This window comes from Brienomyrus brachyistius, chromosome 17, assembly GCF_023856365.1.
Source record: "Brienomyrus brachyistius isolate T26 chromosome 17, BBRACH_0.4, whole genome shotgun sequence".
In the NCBI taxonomy this organism is placed as follows: domain Eukaryota; kingdom Metazoa; phylum Chordata; class Actinopteri; order Osteoglossiformes; family Mormyridae; genus Brienomyrus; species Brienomyrus brachyistius.
In genome coordinates this window covers 1-7,753 of record NC_064549.1, presented here as the reverse complement: position 1 = coordinate 7,753, position 7,753 = coordinate 1, and positions in this window count along the sequence as shown.

Sequence of the window (7,753 nt, the reverse complement as noted above, 5' to 3'; positions counted from 1 at the left end):
TGCACGGAATTGTGCATTGCTATGCTGTTTTGATACACTGCCTATTGGTAGCTGAGAATGTGTGCTTATGCAATCCCTGAAATTAAAGAACATGATCTGACTCTGTGTCTGGATAGGTATTTGGGCATGTTCATATTTCAGTTCCGCCGTTTTAATTTAATATCAAATTTAAGTGGTTTTATGAGTTCATTATTCAGCTTTCCTTCCCCTAATGGGCCACAGATGTTCGCCTTTTGTTCCAGAACCTTCTTTCTGTGGCTAGATCATTCAAGCAGGGCTCAATTATGGGCGAGTCCCTGCTATCTCCTCCTCCATTCGAGTGCTGGTGAGTTTTAATTTGCCTTATCGGCAAAAATATGAAAGCCACACTGAATTGTAACCCGGACGGCTTCACTAACGTTACCCAAAAATGAAGGATAGGCCATTGAAAACATTTAAGCGATTAATTTTATGTAAGAGGGCACAAAACATCAGACGATAAAAGTGGAAGTAACACGAATGAATGAAAGTTACATTTATATAATGCTTTTCAAGACACCCAAGTGCAATGGGGAGCCACTTGAACCACCCCCACTATGTAGCCCCCACCTGGATGATGGTTAATCAACGGTTCAACGGAAGGGAAAAAGAATAGATTAGGCGGAGTACAGGCCTGTGAATGATGAGGACTGCTTGTTCTTGCATATTGTATAGAGCGGCACGGCATGGAGGATATTGTTTGGTGAACCATGTACAGACAAATGTATCCATCTGTTCAGTTTTTGGCTGAAGACTATGGGATTCCAATAGACTACATATGGACGCTGGGCCTATGGGGACGTATGGGATTTCTGCATGCATTTGTTACGTGGGTTACACAGCAGGATGAGTGGGACCACCAACAAGACCTGGAGTATAAGAAGCTACATAGGAGAGGTGAAACTGTAGATGAGGTAGTGGAGACATGGGCGTTTAACATGTATAATCCCAGTGACGGAGTTAATGCATGCAGACTTGAATTTTACGGTCGTTACTTGTCCTTCAGAATGGAAGCTAGCTTTTAATAGTAGCATTTTATCATCATTGTCCCATCTAGAGAATACTTGTCCCCCATGCTGCCTGGGATAGGCTCCAGGCCCCCTCATGACCCTGACCGGGATAAACGATTGGAGATGGGAGGGGTGGGTGTTTAGATGATGCTTAGATGCAATTGTGGTCCTGCTTCATCACGGAGAACAGGGGTTTCCTGTCACATAAAAGATTGCTGTCTGTTTGCTACTTCCCAGTCATTTAAACCAGTGTTTCTCAAACCAGTCTTCAGGTACCCCCCAGATGGTGCACACCTCCCTGCCAAACTGGCCCATCCGGGAAGGAGTAAAAAGGTGGACCTTCTTGGGGTTCCCGAGGACCGAATTGAGAAACACTGATTTAGACGTAAAATCGGCATGCAGCTGGTCGCTGTCTTGCGGTTCTGTGGGATCTGCATCGACTGCATGAAATGCAGATCAGCACCTCGGACGGCACCTTCTATCAGCTGGGTCCCCGGTGTGTCTCCACCAGAGATGTCTTCTGCTGACGACGGAGAGGTTCTGTACAAAAGGTCACCTCGGTGTGCAACCTCCTTCCCCCAAGGATGTCGCAGAATCCAGCACATTAATCTGAGCTAAAGAAATTGGGGGGGTTGAGAAAATAAAACAGCCGTGAGCTGGTGGGAGGCTGGAGATCAAAACTCATCACGATCCCTATTCCTGCAAATGTGTCAGGGAATGAAGTCCAGCTGACGCGGACTGAACTTCGCTAGGACTTAAACGGGGTCAGCCGGGCAAAATGAAGTGGGCTTTAGGCCAGTGTTACCCAACCCAGTCCTCGAGGACCGCCAGACAGTCCAATTTTTGCTCCCTCCCAGCACATCTGAACCAAATAAGAACACAGAATTCCTGGTACAGGTGTGTTGGGAGGTAGGAGGGAACAAAAATGTGAACTGTCTGGGGGTCACGACCGGGCTGATGACAGGGCTGAGAAATACTTTATGTCAGTGTTTCTCAACCTGCTCCTTGGGGACCCACTGATGGTCCAAGTTTTTGCTCCCTCCAGCTTCCTGCCAGCCAGTATACATATTTACTCCCTCTGAGCTTCTGGGAGGGAGAAAAACATGAAATTGTCTGGGGGTCCCTGAGGACCGGGTGGGGAAAACTGGTTTAGGTGATAGATGCTTAGTTCCAGCATTTGCTTGACCTGAGTCTAAGTGGTAATGAAATCATAAAAGGCAGGTTTGGAGGTGGAGATACGTAACTGAGAATGGTTCGCTAAGTGGGTGTCAGCACTGATTTCTCTAGCCTACTTGAAAACATTGTTTCCCATACTATCAGCTTGCTGTCATAACACAGATTTGGCAGGTCCCACCAACTCTATGTGCTGGATAGCTGGCAGACTGGTCATGGTGATGAAGTATAGTTTAAGTATGGCACTGAGCTGTCTGTCTGGCTGTCGTCCGCCCAGGGGAATCCTGCCAAGATATCCCAGACGGGCTGGCATGCAGTCCTGTCACCGTGATGTTCGCTCTGGCTGACCAGATTGTAGAGGAGGAGGGCTCAAGCAACTGGCAGGGGCAGGGCCAAGACATGTGATTGGTTGGTCCTACCACCTCTCATTACTTGACCCCACCTCCTCTACAATCTGATTTGTTACCCCTCTACTAATCATTCTTCGTTCTGCCCTCAGAACATTTTTGTGTAAGTAAAATTCCCATGAGTCAAATTTTTTTCAAGTAGTTACAGCAGAATTTTATGTATTCATTAAGGCCCCCAACCTCAAATTCTGGCCTGGTTATGACCATACCCATGCTGCTTAAGATGATTGGCTGGACAGGCATAAGCTTGTCCGTTTCAACACCCCCAAACTTACTGAACTTCACTTAGAGCCCTCCATCTGCAAATGGACGCCATAATGCCTTATTTACGCTCAACTGGTGCATTATGTAAATGTTTCCGGTCCAGGAATCCTGATCATCTTAGTTAATGGCGTCCTAGAGTTGCCCACGCCATCTGCTGTAGTTCAGTGTCAGTCCTGCATACCTACTGTATGTTGGACATAAACAAATGAGAAAAAGGGAGGAAGATATATAAAATCTGTTAATAGAAATCTGTCTCACTCCCATTCATTCTATAGAATGAATGGACTGTAGACGTAATATACTGGTATCTAAACTTCAATCTACCTGCCTCAGATCTTAGGCTCTCAAGCACTCGTACATGGGTTTAAGACAAGCTGAACCTTAATGCCTTTCCTGGGTATTATTATTATCAAGAGCAGTGACACTGAACCTCTTGCATCCCATGACTAAATGAAAGGCAACAAGATGTACATCCAGTTGATTAGGTTCTGTGCAGCCTGTTTGCTTGACAAATTCTAATAATGCAAACTGTTGTTTGGTCTTCAATAAAACTGCTTTTATCAGCAGGTGTTGAGTCTTCATTTTTTTTGCAAATCGCTGGAGTCGGTGTTATAAGTTAGTTTATGGTGAAACTTGAGGCACAGTGTGAAAAATGGATGGAGGTGACATTAAGCAACCATGCTTGTCTTCAACCAAACTGCTTAGCTTTGCGCAAGTTTCAGGAAATAAAAATATATTGTCCAGCCAGAACTTTCCCTTCTTTCCACGCGGAATATTCTGATTTCAAGTGAGCTAAAATATGTAGTCTGGGCATTACGGTCATCTGCCAAATCTTTTCTTTCATAGTTTATTCTAGGATTACAATTAGAGACTTATAGGAAGGTGAATGTTGAATTCCAACTTGAAGAACCTAAGTTTGCTGAAGAGCAAAAGATTTTGTTTCCAGGATCACAAACCACGTTTGGTGAGTCAAGGAAAGAGCACATAAACTGGATGTAAGGCGATGCTCTCTGATCATGCAATCGGCAGGGACCAACCCCCATGATCCAGAGACACTCTGCTGTAATCCTCAAGAGCAGCTGGTGTATTCATCGGGCCCAGGTGTTACTGCTTGACCAGCTCCTAGGGGTGGTCTTCTCTCTGCAATGATGTCATTGTTCTTCTGATGCTTTCTACATTCCTGCTTTTTGTAGAACATTTCCTCTTCCTGCCATTTCATTGACAGTTCAGCTGAACTGAGAACTGAATGCAGCAGGATCTGGAATATTCTGGAGGCCTGAAACAGGTTGTCTAGGGAGTGCACTGAGCATGTATTATATAAGCCTGTCGCAAACTTTTGCCATGCAGCAATCGGTGAGTGAACTCCGAGTAAATTTTTATGTCAATTTAGAAGGATGCTTCTGTTCCACAGCTTTTGGTATCCATTTTTCTGTCTCCCCTTCATCGTTATCTCCGTACGTTCATGGCCAGTGTCTGCCGTGAAAAAGAGGCTGTCAAGACACGAGCTGCAGATCAGTGCAGTTTTCGGCGGCTCCCTCTCTGCCCTTACTCAACCCTTCTTAGCGGTGAGGGATTGACGCTGCTGTGCCAGCAAATGGATTTCTTCTCACGTTTTTGTGCCGAGTGCAAGTGCCCCCCCGCCTCCTCCCCCCCCCCCCCCCCCGCTCCCCAACAGCCACTGTCAGCTTGCTTTTTCTTTCATGTCTTCTCAGCACACGGCCTCTCAGAGCTGTGGTCTGCAGCATGTAGGCCCTGTTAAGTTGACCTCCTTGAGCTGTATTTCACAGCAATCCACTCCCCCCTTGTCTATCCTGGGGGGGGGGGGGGGCTGGTGTTATGTTCCCTGCACATGCAACCTTCCCATGTTAAGATCTGTGCCACATAGACTGTTTAAGACCGAGTGTCTTGGGCTGTGTTTCACATCACATTTGGGGGGGGAGGTCCTCCCACTGACCCCCACCCTGAGTCTCGTCGAGTGGAGTGGTGAAGTCGGTCCACAGTACCCAAGAAGTCAACGGGGAGGCAGGCAAGGAAGTGAGGAATCAGCAGTTAAGAGATTAACCCCCAGTTTGGACTGGGACTGAGACTCAACGTAGAGGCAAGCTGAGAGGAAACATTTTCACTTTGCAACTTGGCATGTTGATGTATTTGTGTAGATGGTCAAATGGACCAGTGTTTCCCAACCCAGTGCTCAGGGACCCCCAGACAGTCCAGGTTTTTGCTCCCTCCCAGCTCTCGGTAGTAAAAATGTGGACTGTCTGCCAGGGAGCTGGGAGGGAGCAAAAACGTGGACTTTCTGGGGGTCCCTAAGGGCCCGTTTGGGAAACACTTATACAGACATTTCTGTGGTAGTCAAACGGGGGGAAACTGCAGTAAAAAAAATGCATAAATCAAAATTGCCAAAAAAATAATATACACTCCATTTTTTTGGTACATTGGTATTACAGATGTCATCTTACTGGGATGATTCCTAATAGATCAATGACTGTAGTTAGTTGACCGTATGTATGCTATAAGGATACAAATATTTCTTCTACTTCTGTCCTGAATTGCCTTTAATCACAAATGAATTACTTCTTTATTTCAGTTTTCGATAGAGAAAAAGTCACGTCCGACTTCATGAATTAGAAAGGAAGTATTGATCAGGGTTACGCCGAATTTGCCAGGGGGTTTCAATGAGTAATAGGGACGCTTGAGTGACCTTAAGAAGTGTCACCCTCATGTAACTTGGCTTTTTTTACCGTATTCTGACGGTATGGAAACTGGGCCATGGTGTGACAGTTAGGAAAGTGTGTTTCTTGGCTGAAGAGCAGCCAAAACCGAGCTGCCGCATAGCGCAGAAAGACTATTTATAACTTTGCTCTTTTTGAGACCACTGAGATGCTTCTACAGACTTTGCTCATAGCCCATTGGCTGCCGATGTTGACGTTGATGACATTTAGATGTACACCTGCTTTTTCGTCCGACTGAAAGTTTTTGGTGATACAAACAAACCAATACAATAAAGACGGTCTGTCATCAGTGTACAATGAAAGCATGACGCTGAAGATTCCCGATTTAGATACGCAGGTGATATGTTTGCCTTGAGATATGTTAACATTGTTATTGTCAACAATGTATCAACAGTGCTGAAGTTGGACCACTTGTATTTATGCATTTTAAAAGTTACAGCTGATGGTATTGCTGTACTTGCAAAAAAAAAAAACATAAAATAATATGCCAAATTTAAGCAAACATCTGTTAAAATGAATATGTGATGAACTAAGTCAACACTCAGTGAATTTTATTTAGTTGGAATATGATTATGACAAACTGCAAGCCATTTCCCACAGCAGCATCAATTTGTAACCAGGCCTATTTACACGGTCTGTAAAAATCCCCCCCCCCCCCCCCCCCCAGGTTAGTGTAGCGTAAACATCTGCATCTCCCTATAGTTGTAATATGTTATATTATAAGGTGTGTGGTTATAGGGCTGCAATCCCTCACTGAGTTTTGGTTGGGCAGACAGGTATACAGCTTGTAGCAGATGTGATTTTATGCTGAAGTCTCATTTTGCTGTGGTAGAAATCGATGTCGGGTGGTAGGGTTGGATTATGAAGACAAGAACAAGGGAATAAAAAGAGCATGAGGTTAAAATGGTCAATTACTGTGATGGGCTTCCATCTAGAATCCTTATGAATTATAAACTTTGGAATTTCCTGAGTGAGGGTTAGGGTTAGGTTAAGTTAGGGTTAGGGTTAGACTGAGCTGACTTCCTTCCTTTCGGATAATAAGTCTTATTATTCTTAGTGTACATGACCCTTATGTGTACCCCAGCAGTTCATAACAGGGATGTTCCTCCTCCTGTTGGTTCCTCAGAATCTATAAACTAGAGAAACTGACACCTGCATACAAACCCTCCAGCACTGATACATTTATGTGTCAAGTAGCAATAAAACAACACTCTGGTGTGACACCTGGGTGGAATCTGTAAGGTTACCATCAAAGCATCTCCATCTTCCACGTTGGTGGAAACACCACAAAGGACATGGCTTCCTCTTGATCAGGGCTCTTCACCTCGATTCCAAATCCAGGCCATGTTTTCAGTTCTCCCATGTCCTTAGATTAATAATTACTGATCCTGATTGGCCAGAGGTTTCACACTTGGCTCACACGTGAAGGGAAGCTGGGAAATCAACAGGGGCCAAACCTTGAGGACCGTGATTTGAACAGCCCTGTTATTCATCTAATCTTACGCTCAGGTTAAGAGCATCAAATTAGACACTGTAAAGCTGAGCTCATTTTACGCCTTCCGTTATACCTTCCAAGGTATTCCATTAATTTACTAGGCTAGCAATTAAACTTTGCCTAGGGTGTATGGAATGATGAAAAAATAATGAACCGCAGATAGGAGGTGTGTAGGAGTAAATAGCCTAGTTGAATATTTGCTCCCCTCTAGGTTTTATGGAGTGAAGTGGAGCTGCGGAAACAGTAATCTTCCCTGTAGGACACTCAGGCACATGGCAGCGGAGGCGTTGCAGAGCACGCGATGCTAGCATGCAGGTGCTAATTCCAGCTGGAAATGAACAACTTTCTCTAGTGACATCTGTGACAAAATTTATTTGCCAATCTTATTATTCAAGAAGTAGCTATTGAGCATGGATCTTGATCAGCTGTGAGGGAATTCTGGTTGTACAGTGCTGATATTTCAGCTATCCGTAACGTTCTTCAACTGTGGCAGATAACGTTACGTGGTGCATGACACTTATACAGTTCCTTTGGAATATCTCGCATGTTTATTCCCTTTCCTTTTCAAAGATTTCAGACTCTCCTAGATGTCTGTGTCTTTATCCCAAATCATCAGGACCATCTGCGAGTTGGCTGGCACGCATGACTAAAAGT